This window comes from Tympanuchus pallidicinctus, unplaced genomic scaffold, assembly GCF_026119805.1.
Source record: "Tympanuchus pallidicinctus isolate F22 unplaced genomic scaffold, pur_lepc_1.0 scaffold1, whole genome shotgun sequence".
In the NCBI taxonomy this organism is placed as follows: domain Eukaryota; kingdom Metazoa; phylum Chordata; class Aves; order Galliformes; family Phasianidae; genus Tympanuchus; species Tympanuchus pallidicinctus.
Window position 1 is genome coordinate 25,997,783 of NW_026294618.1, and position 6,734 is coordinate 26,004,516.

The following is a 6,734-nucleotide window of genomic DNA, read 5'->3' on the forward strand; positions in this document are numbered from 1 at the left end:
TGTGAGCTCAGGAATGCAGCCTTCTACGGTTCGAACTCTGGCACAACAGAAGGTGGGGGCAGGAGTTGGGGCTAGGGGGCAAATCGCTTGGGCTCTGAGTGTATGTGCGCTCCTGGAAGCAGCACCGAGAGGGAGAGGGAGGGAAGGTGGGTGTAGGCCCCCAAGCTCTGGGCACTCAGGTGCTCACCCAGGTGCTCATTTACCGGTTCAGGCTGTGACCTGGCAATTCCATTGCACATGTGCATCACCCGGTTTGCTCATTTAGTAGGAAATTTTTAACTGGTGGATCTACAATATACAGCTCTGTACTTAATGAACTAATGATAATATGATAATCCTTATTTCTCCTCCTCCATATGTTGCACATAATAGGGAACTCTTAATTCCTTCTTAGACACCTATGTTACTTAGAAAAAAAGCATGGATTTCATACTGTCAGGTTCAGTTTTCCACTTTATGGCACCATTATGAGGAAATCCTTTCCAAATTTTTATTTTCCACAAAAATATGGAACTTCCTCCCTCCTAAACATAAGTTATCTTTCAGCACACTTGGTGCGCATCTTGTAGCTGAGATGCATTGGAAGAACTAATGCTGTGCTACTGCTAGCAATTCACAGTTAAATACCAATCTGCACTAACAGCCATAATGATGTACTGCTAAGATTATGATATATGTAGATATATATATATATATAAGCTAATTTCAAGTGTTACTGTGGGATAGAGAAGGTTGTTGTATTGCTGATGAGTGGTAAAGCTCAACAATAACTTGAGCTGGATGTAAACACCCACAAGGCCTTAGCCCTTACATGTAACCAGTCTTGGTTTCATGGGAAAACTGTTGTATTCTGCACGGGTATAAAAGATAGTAAGCACCTAGAATAAAGATGGTAAACACCTTTTGTTCTGCACCAGTGCAGGAGTCAGCACCTCTTTTGCCACACCTGCAAAGGAGCTTGAGGCCCTCTTACAACATATTACCATTTTTGTTAAAGAAAAATAAACAAAAACAATATATTTTTAATATAATATGCATATGCTTTGAATTTATCAGTATATTTCAATTGAGGATAGGCCATGTAGTGGATCTGCTATATTGTAAAGAAATGTATATTAGTGTGCATTTTTAAATACATATGTTGTGGTTTCTCTGTAAAATATCTCGTGCTTTAACAAATGGGTTTCATTACAGTGTGTATAATTTCTTTATGTGTATCTGCTTCGTAATGTGATTTATGAACTTAATGGCATCTATTTTCATACTCTTCCTTTCATAAAAATTAAATCAAACACTATCTGTTTATCTGTATCTGTTTTTTCTCAAGAGCAATAATAAGCTGAATATGTGATGTAGCTCTGGTAAAGCTCAACCTCCTCTGCTCTCTTGCATTGCTGTATTTGTATCTTCACATATTACAATTCTGTATTTCTACACTTCCCAGAGTGCATGGACAAAAGTAATGCTGATGTCTGTAATCTTTCTGCTTGTCACCTATTCTCTGGTAAGTGTGAGAGTTTCTTCTGCCCTTCCTTCTCCAAATAAGACCAATGCAAGAGGTGGGTTCTTTATTCCAGAACTTCAAATTTATGGACAGATAAGCGTTTGTAAGATATTATTCTGTTAACATCAGTGTCTCACAGCTTGCTGGGGACAGATGGACTTGTTCAAGTCCAGGCAAGTCATGGGCAGGGGGTGAGAAAACCTTTGCCTGGATAACTTTGATGGACAAGTCCTGGGCAAGGGTTGTGAAATCCTTTGTCTGACACAGTTCAACTCTTAATGGACATAGCATAGTAAGAGCAAAAGGTGACATTTCTTCAACAGTCTATATTCTGATACTTTATGAACTACAATTATAAAAAAAACAAAAAACAAAAAACAGAAATGAACAAAATTTTTAACTATGTACAGATATTCCTACACAGGCTCTCTCTTAGGCATTTAGAATAAGGTCTTGGTTTTTGGTTGCTGTTGTTTTGTTGTTTTAAGTAAGGACACTTCACTGGAACATAAATTGATTTATCTTCTGTAGCTTCTATTCAGCATATCTGGTAGGTGTGTGTAGTGTACGGGTCTGCGGGGCACCCTGTATGGGACCTACTTATCTGTGAGCTCAGCAGTGGCTGGAAAAACTCCACTGTGCGCTGGGACTGCAGCCAGCTGGGGAACACATGGCACTGCTCTTCAGACATACTTAAGAAAGGATGGAAGCTGCTAGAAGCAAAATACATTGACTCAGCAGAGGAAATATGTGGGAAAACATGGAAGAAGACAGAAGAGACACAAGGAGAAGAAACCATAAAGGTACATGTTAGAGAGACATGGAAGTAGACAAAGGGGGCAACAGAGAACTGTGAAGGGGTAAGACTTAGGAGAAAATGGAGGAGCAAACAGAGAAAACACATGGAAGGGGGCACATGAAGGGGACAGAGCTGGTGTTATATGTTTTGAAGAAGGACCTGAGGTCTGAGAGGAACGTAGTTGTGAGTGACCTTTGCTGAGGCAGGGGCAAACACAAGAGATTTCAGTTTGTACAGGAATGCAGGCCAGAACATAAGATAATCACAGAGTGGCCAGGGTTGGAAAGCACCGCAAGGATCATGAATCTCCAACTCCCCCCTGCCTCATGCAGGGCCAGCAACCTCCACATTTAATACCAGACCAGGCAGCCCAGGGCCCCATCCAATCTGGCCTTGAACACCTCCAGGGACAGGGCGTCCTAAACCTCTCTGGACAGCCTGTTCCAGCACCTCACCACTTTCATAGTAAAGAACTTCCTCCTGACATTCAACCTAAATCTTCCCTCCCTCAACTGAAAACCATTTTCCCTTGTCCTGCTAGCTATTAAAAAAAAGGGCTACTGAGAATGGATCAGAGTAGGAAAAAGAGTAAGAAGGCTGAACAGCAGAACAAAATCCCTAGACACTGACTCCAACCTCTTGTTCTTCCTATTGCCTCATCAAAGCGTTTGGGAGGGAGTGAGCATAAGGCGCACAGTAGCGAAGAAAAGGACACAAGGTAAAACTTTCACAAAGATAAGAGGGTGTTTTATTGCTATTTCCAAAATGATCGCAGGTCATATTTTAAATGTAATTTAAAGGCATTTCTGTAGAGGATGAAAATCTGAAGACATATTTCTCAGAAGTATAAACACTATATGAGATTTTCAAGGGAACTTTTTCTTTCCAGGGACTGTTTTTTTTTATTTTTATTTATTTATTTATTTATTCTGTGACAGTGTGGAAACAATTTGCCGCAAGCTTTGGTGTATTTTCTCTCTCCTAAACTAGTTTTCTATCTCCCCTAGTCAGTGGAAAAGAGAACTCAGCTGCTGCCTGTCTTGCTCCTTGGTACTGGAAAAGTGAAGGCATTTCCACCTATTCCACATATTTATCTGTGATACAAAATAGTTTTTATTTCTCTACTTTATCAGAACAACACAAATTACATGCCTTGAACTAGCTAAGATGGAAGCAATAGTGATCTAGGTAAGAATCATTTTAAATAAAATCTTTATGCCAGGTCTTTCTTCCCCATTCTGGCTTTCATGTGTTTATAACCACATAAGCTGACAAATGCAGAATAAAAAAAACCTTTTAAAATATTTTTTTTCCAAAGAGCAGTGAAGGATTTAGAAGAGGAATTTAATAAAAACTGATCTGCAAAGTTATCATTGCCTGTCAGAATCTGCTTTTGTTTTAACAGTAAGAGAATAGCTGGAATGTTTTGTGGCATTCACATGTCTTGTGAAATCAATGAATAATCCTTTCAAATTCCAGGAATAAACTATCCATGTGCACACATACATACAGAAGTCTTAGTAAAGCGTACATTTGTATTGGTATATGCTTTTGTGTTATAAACTCCTTAGTTCAGTGGAAGCTGCATTTTCATAGGGCTATTTTGCAAGACAAAACAGCATGAATGTACTATCCATTTTCAATACTTACATTTATTTAAAATGAGTTACATTAATTTGTTTGCTGATTAGATAAACTGATAAAGTATTAATATCAGAGTAACATCATCACCATTTTCTGGTCTGGACTTAAGCACAAGTGAGTTCTCTCAGAGATAATAGAAAAGTTCTCACTGCAAATTAGTGTATTTTTTATACACTGGTTACAAGCTCTTCTTTCCCGTATACATTTTTCTTCTCTAATGAGATTTTGTGGTTGCATCTTGAGTTGAGAGATCCTACTTACAGAGCTATCACTTAAGCTTGGAATAATTCAGAAATTATGACTATCAGAAACACTATCCTGAATGGTTTGCTTTCTTACTGTTCTCCCTTATGAATTTACACAAAATATTGATAATAGTACTTTGAGTCATGACATCTGATAGCCTATACTCTGTCAATAGCACATATGCCTAATATTGAGAAAATACCTTACAGACTTCAGTGGATCACTGAGGTTTTTGAAAGCATGACATTTATTTTTTCTTCCTAGTATTGCTCATTTGTAACAACACAGAACAGTCAGTGCTACCCTGTCCTCAAGCAGGAGTAAGAGCAGACTCAAACACGGAGACCTTCCAATGATTCTCATCACCTTCCTTATACCAGACATCAGACCATTCTCCCATCTCTACCATTTGGAGCTATTAAATAGTAGTGGGATTTTCCGTAACAGTAGGAGCATTAACCCCAGTGTCCTGGACAAATTCCAGCATGTAATTACACTGTGCCAGTAAATCCCTCTGCATTTTATTTGGACACTGTATTTCTTATTATTCTAGTAAAACATTATGTGCATTGTTAAACAGATGCTGAGTCTTACCTAAAGCAGCTACATTTCAATGATTTTTTTTAACTGATGCTTCTGCTTCGTGTATCAATTTGCATGCTCTGGGGAAAAAAAAAAAAAAAAAGTTATATGTTTTAATTTTTTATACTTTATTAATAAATTAACTTAGAGAAATACTTTAAAAAACACAAGAAACTTCAGCTATTGTGAGGAGAATAAACACCACACTAAAAAGTTATTTCAGTGATTTTGAATAGTATTGCTATGACCATTTTTTTTCTCTGCATAACATCTCAGGATTTGAATAATAATCTTGTTTCATAATATTATAAAGTTATTGCTATTATAGTTTCACTGACAGAAGAGTGCTTGCATCCTAGAACAGCTAGCAGCTTATCATAGAATAGTAGAATGTTCCAAGTTGGAAAGAATTTGCAAGGATCATAAAATCCAATTGCTGGCTTCACTCAGAACCAACCCAAACTCAATTACTATCTATGAGAGCATTATCCAAATGCTTCTTGAACTCTGGGAGTTTAGGATCATGACCACTGCCCAGGGAAGACTGTTTCAGTGTTCAGTTACCCTCTTGAAGAAGAACCTTTTCCTAATACTCTACCTGACCCTTTCCTGACACAACTCCATGCTGTTCCCTCAGGTCTGGCTAGATACAGGAGAAATTCCAATTCTGTTTATGATAAAATATGATAAATTCTCAGGGAGATTGAAGCTCCTGATGTTTCCAAAGGAGTCTGCGGAAAAATCTTGATTATGAAAGAGTTCTAGGAATACTTTTATGTCTTCCAAATGAGACAAAATTTTGCAAATTTTGACAAGGTACTGGCAGAATGTGGGCAAATAGGAACTTCATCCTTGCTCCATGTTTGAGTGAATTTTGTGAGTTAGTTTTGGATTATCTCAGACAGCTCTAGTATTTGGCTTGTAGTCACCTCTAAGTTTTTTTGAATTTTGTTATAATTAAGACTAATCTCTAACTATGAGTCATTAGGAAGCATATATTCTACACAGATATGCTCTAGTTTTAAGTATTGGTGCACTGCTTACCTCTTGTCCTCTGAAGTTTCTGTTAAACAAGATAATGCTTCTGTTTAAAAGAGTAAACCAGTAATTGTGCCTGCCCATATTTGTCAAATATTCCTAGAGGTATCATCTCTGCATCTACATCCTGCAGGCATTCTGCCTGCAGGAAACATCACATGGCTAGTGCCTTGTTCAGTCAGCTTTATACGATAATGCACTTCATGCACTCTTTTTAGCATATGCTCATGGAGTGTTATACTGGAAAATGGACTGTCTGTGTGCTTGACTCACAAGGCATGTTTTTACAAATCCAGCCTGATTCTGAACCCTGTGTTAGTAAGTATTTTAGTATAACTGCTACTACTCAGAATACTGTTCTTACTGTTAATATTAGTGCAATAATTATTAACCAAGAGAGCAGACTTAGTAAAATTGAAAGCATAAATAAATAATTCAGTGTCACAGTATATTGTGTTCCTGTAAAATGATAAATAATTTGAGAAGCTTTTCATTTCTTATTTATTTTCATTATGCAGTCTGTTACTTTGCCTTGACTCTGAAGATCACATCCAACAATAAAACACAGAGTAAATAATTTGAGGAACTAATCAATAAAGAAATAATATGCTAAACATAAACAAGAGGTGTAGGTGTTGGGGTTTTTTTTCATATAATGTAAATCAACTATCCTCCCATAGTTAAACACGTTGTTTGATATGATCTTCGCTTTCAAAAGGATATTTCACGATCAAAATGGAACAAGTGACTTGCCAACAAGTTAAAATGCAATGGAAGAGTCTATTCAACTTCTGACTAACATTTTGGCAGTCAAACAATTAAATTTCCTATTTGTGCTGCTGCGTGCTTTTTTACTTAGAGGATCTCCTTACAAACCATAAAATAGCTTTGGAAGGCTCGATCATGTAATCTGTATCAGAC